We start from the raw sequence: 5,447 nt of genomic DNA on the forward strand, positions 1-5,447 counted from the left end.
ATCACTTAGATGATTAGAGGGATGTCTATCTAAGTGGGAGTTCGTAAGTAATATGATTAATTGAACTTAAATTTATCATGAACTTAGTACCTGATAGTATTTTGCTTCTCTATGTTATTGTAGATAGATGGCCCGTGCCGTTGTTCCGTTGAATTGTAATGCGTTCCTTGAGAAAGCAAAGTTGAAAGATGATGGTAGCAATTACACAAACTGGGTCCTTAACTTGAGGATTATCCTCATTGCTGCACAAAAGAATTACGTCCTGGAAGCACTGCTGGGTGGCAGGCCTGTACGATGTTAAGAACGTCTGGCAGAGCAAAGCTGGTGACTACTCGATAGTTGAGTGTGCCATGCTTTACGGCTTAGAATCGGGACTTCAACGACTTTTTGAACGTCATGGAGCATATGAGATGTTCCAGGAGTTGAAGTTAATATTTCAAGCAAATGCTCGGATTGAGAGATATGAAGTCTCCAATAAGTTCTTTTGCTTCAAGATGGAGGAGAATAGTTCTGTTAGTGAACATATACTCAAAATGTTTGGGTATGACAATCACTTGATTCAACTGGGAGTTAATCTTCCGGATGATAGTGTCATTGATAGAATTCTTCAATCACTGCCACCAAGCTACAAGAGCTTCGTGATGAACTATAATATGCAAGGGATGGATAAGACAATTCCCGAGCTCTTCGCAATGCTAAAGGCTGCAGAGGTAGAAATCAAGAAGGAGAATCAAGTGTTGATGGTCAACAAGACCACCAGTTTCAAGAAAAAGGGTAAAGGGAAGAAGAAGGGGAACTTCAAGAAGAATGTCAAACAAGTTGCTACTCAAGGGAAGCAACCTAAGTCTGGACCTAAGCCTGAGACTACGTGCTTCTACTGCAAACATACTTGTCACTGGAAGCAGAACTGCCCCAAGTATTTGGCGGATAAGAACGATGGGAAGGTGAACAAAGGTATATGTGATATACATGTTATTGATGTGTTCCTTAATAGAGCTCGCAGTAGCACCTGGGTATTAGATACTGGTTTTGTTGCTAATATTTTCAACTCGAAACAGGGACTACGGATTAAGCGAAGACTGGCTAAGGATGAGGTGACGATGCGCGTGGGAAATGGTTCCAAAGTCGATGTGATTGCCGTCGGCACGCTACCTCTACAACTACCTTCGGGATTAGTTTTAGACCTGAATAATTGTTATTTGGTGCCAGTGTTAAGCATGAACATTATATCTGGATATTGTTTGATGCGAGACGGCTATTCATTTAAATCCAAGAATAATGGTTGTTCTATTTATATGAGTAATATCTTTTATGGTCATGCACCCTTGAAGAGTGGTCTATTTGTGTTGAATCTCGATAGTAGTGATACACATATTCATAATGTTGAAGCCAAAAGATGCAGAGTTGATAACTATAGTGCGACGTATTTGTGGTACTGCCGTTTGGGTCATATTGGTGTAAAGCGCATGAAGAAACTCCATACTGATGGACTTCTGGAATCACTTGATTCTAAATCACTTGGTACTTGCGAACCATGCCTCATGGGCAAGATGACTAAAATGCCGTTCTCCGTAACAATGGAGCGAGCAATAGATTTATTGGAAATCATGCATATTGATGTATGTTGTCCGGTGAATATTGAGGCTCGTGGCAGGTATCGTTATTTTCTCACCTTCACAGATGATTTGAGCAGATATGGGTATATCTACTTAATGAAGCATAAATCTGAAACATTTGAAAAGTTCAAAGAATTTCAGAGTGAAGTGGAAAATCATTGTAACAAGAAAATGAAGTTTCTACGATCTAATCGTGGAGGAGAATATTTGAGTTACGAGTTTGGTCTACATTTGAAACAATGTGGAATAGTTTCGCAACTCACGCCACCCGGAACACCACAGCGTAATGGTGTAACCGAACGTCCTAATCGTACTTTACTAGATATGGTGCGATCTATGATGTCTATTACTGATTTACTGCTATCGTTTTGGGCTTATGCTTTAGAGACGACTGCATTCACGTTAAATAGGGCACCATCGAAATCCATTGAGACGACGCCTTATGAACTATGGTTTGGCAAGAAACCGAAGTTGTCGTTTCTTAAAGTTTGGGGCTGCGATGCTTATGTGAAAGCTTCAACCTGATAAGCTCGAACCCAGATCGGAGAAATGTGTCTTCATAGGATACCCAAAGGAAACTGTTGGATACACCTTCTATCACAGATCCGAAGGCAAGACATTTGTTGCTAAGAATGGATCCTTTCTAGAGAAGGAGTTTCTCTCAAAAGAAGTGAGTGGAAGGAAAGTAGAACTTGAGAGGTAACTGTACCTGCTCCCTTATTGGAAAGTAGTTCATCACAGAAACCGGTTCCTGTGATGCCTACACCAATTAGTGAGGAAGCTAATGATATTGATCATTAAACTTCAGATCAAGTTACTACCGAACCTCGTAGGTCAACCAGAGTAAGATCCGCTCCAGAGTGGTATGGTAATCCTATTTTGGAGGTCATGTTACTTGACCAAGGCGAACCTACGAACTATGAAGAAGCGATGGTGAGCCCAGATTCCGCAAAATGGCTTGAAGCCATGAATTCTGAGATGGGATCCATGTATGAGAACAAAGTGTGGACTTTGGTTGACTTGCCCGATGATCGGCAAGCCATAGAAAATAAATGGATCTTCAAGAAGAAGACTGACGCTGACGGTAATGTTACTGTATACAAAGCTTGACTTGTTGCGAAAGGTTTTTAACAAGTTCAAGGGGTTGACTACGATGAGACTTTCTCACCCATAGCGATGCTTAAGTCTGTTCGAATCATGTTAGCAATTGCCGCATTTTATGATTATAAAATTTGGCAAATGGATGTCAAGACTGCATTCCTGAATGGATTTCTGGAAGAAGAGTTGTATATGATGCAACCAGAAGGTTTTGTCGATCCAAAGGGAGCTAACAAAGTGTGCAAGCTCCATCGATCCATTTATGGACTGGTGCAAGCCTCTCGGAGTTGGAATAAACGTTTTGATAGTGTGATCAAAGCATATGGTTTTATACAGACTTTTGGAGAAGCATGTATTTACAAGAAAGTGAGTGGGAGCTCTGTAGCATTTCTAATATTATATGTGGATGACATATTGTTGATTGGAAATGATATAGAATTTCTGGATAGCATAAAAGGATACTTGAATAACAGTTTTTCAATGAAAGACCTCGGTGAAGCTACTTACATATTGGGCATCAAGATCTATAGAGATATATCAAGACGCTTAATTGGACTTTCGCAAAGCACATACCTTGACAAAGTTTTGAAAAAGTTCAAAATGGATCAAGCAAAGAAAGGGTTCTTGCCTGTGTTACAAGGTGTGAAGTTGAGTGAGACTCAATGCCCGACCACTGCAGAAGATAGAGAGAAAACGAAAAATGGTCCCTATGCTTCAGCCATAGGCTCTACCATGTATGCAATGCTGTGTACCAGACCTAATGTGTGCTTTGCTATTAGTTTAGCCAGGAGGTACCAAAGTAATCCAGGAGTGGATCACTGGACAACGGTCAAGAACATCTTGAAGTACCTAAAGAGGACTAGGGATATGTTTCTCGTTTATGGAGGTGACAAAGAGCTCGTCGTAAATGGTTACGTCGATGCAACCTTTGACACTGATCCAGAATATTCTAAATCGCAAACCGGATACGTGTTTATATTGAACGGTGGAGCTGTCAGTTGGTGAGTTCTACCAAAGCGTCATGGTGGGATCTACGTGTGAAGCGGAGTACATAGCTGCTTCGGAAGCAGCAAATAAAGGAGTCTGGATGAAGGAGTTCATATCCGATCTAGGTGCCATACCTAGTGCATCGGGTCAAATGAAAATCTTTTGTGACAATACTGGTGCAATTGCCTTGGCAAAGGAATCCAGATTTCACAAGAGAACCAAGCACATCAAGAGACGCTTCAATTCCACCCGGGATCAAGTCCAGGTGGGAGACATAGAGATTTGCAAGATACATACGGATCTGAATGTTGCAGACCCGTTGACTAAGCCTCTTCCACGAGCAAAACATGATCAGCACCAAGACTCCATGGGTGTTAGAATCATTACTATGTAATCTAGATTATTGACTCTAGTGCAAGTGGGAGACTAAAGGAAATATGCCCTAGAGGCAATAATAAAGTTATTATTTATTTCCTCATATCATGATAAATGTTTATTATTCATGCTAGAATTGTATTAACCGGAAACATAATACATGTGTGAATACATAGACAAACATAGTGTCACTAGTATGCCTCTACTTGACTAGCTCGTTGATCAAAGATGGTTGAGTTTCCTAACCATAGACATGAGTTGTCATTTGATTAACGGGATCACATCATTAGGAGAATGATGTGATTGACTTGCCCCATTTCGTTAGCTTAGCACTTGATCGTTTAGTTTACTACTATTGCTTTCTCCATGACTTATACATGTTCCTGTGACTATGAGATTATACAACTCCCGAATACCAAAAGAACACTTTGTGTGCTACCAAATGTCACAACGTAACTGAGTGATTACAAAGGTGCTCTACAGGTGTCTCCGATGGTGTTTGTTGAGCTGGCATAGATCAAGAATAGGATTTGTCACTCCGATTGTCGGAGAGGTATCTTTGGGCCCTCTCGGTAATGCACATCACTATAAGCCTTGCAAGCAATGTGACTAATGAGTTAGTTACGATATGATGCACTACGGAACGAGTAAAGAGACTTTCCGGTAACGAGATTGAGCTTGGTATTAAGATACCGACGATCGAATCTAGGGCTAGTAACTTACAGATGACAAAGGGAACAACGTATATTGTTATGCGGTTTGACCGATAAAGATCTTCGTAGAATATGTAGGAACCAATATGAGCATCCAGGTTCCTCTATTGGTTATTGACTGGAGACTTGTCTCGGTCATGTCTACATAGTTCTCGAACCCGTAGGGTCCGCACGCTTAAAGTTCTGTGACAATCGGTATTATGAGTTTCTGTGTTTTGATGTACCGAAGGTAGTTCGGAGTCCCGGATATGATCACGGACATGACGAGGAGTCTCTCTGGGCCCTCTCGGTAATGCACATCACTATAAGCCTTGCAAGAAATGTGACTAATGAGTTAGTTACGGGATGATGCACTACGGAACAAGTAAAGAGACTTGCCGGTAACGAGATTGAGCTAGGTATTAAGATACCGACGATTGAATCTCGGGCAAGTAACTTACCGATGACAAAGGGAACAACGTATATTGTTATGCGGTTTGAACGATAAAGATCTTCGTAGAATATGTAGGAACCAATATGAGCATCCTGGTTCCGCTATTGTTTATTGACTGGAGACGTGTCTCGGTCATGTCTACATAGTTCTCGAACCCGTAGGGTCCGCACGCTTAAAGTTCTGTGACGATCGGTATTATGAGTTTTTGTGTTTTGATGTACCGAA

Source organism: Triticum urartu, chromosome 7A, assembly GCF_056163025.1.
Source record: "Triticum urartu cultivar PI428250 chromosome 7A, HENAU_Tu73, whole genome shotgun sequence".
Taxonomy (NCBI): Eukaryota; Viridiplantae; Streptophyta; class Magnoliopsida; order Poales; family Poaceae; genus Triticum; species Triticum urartu.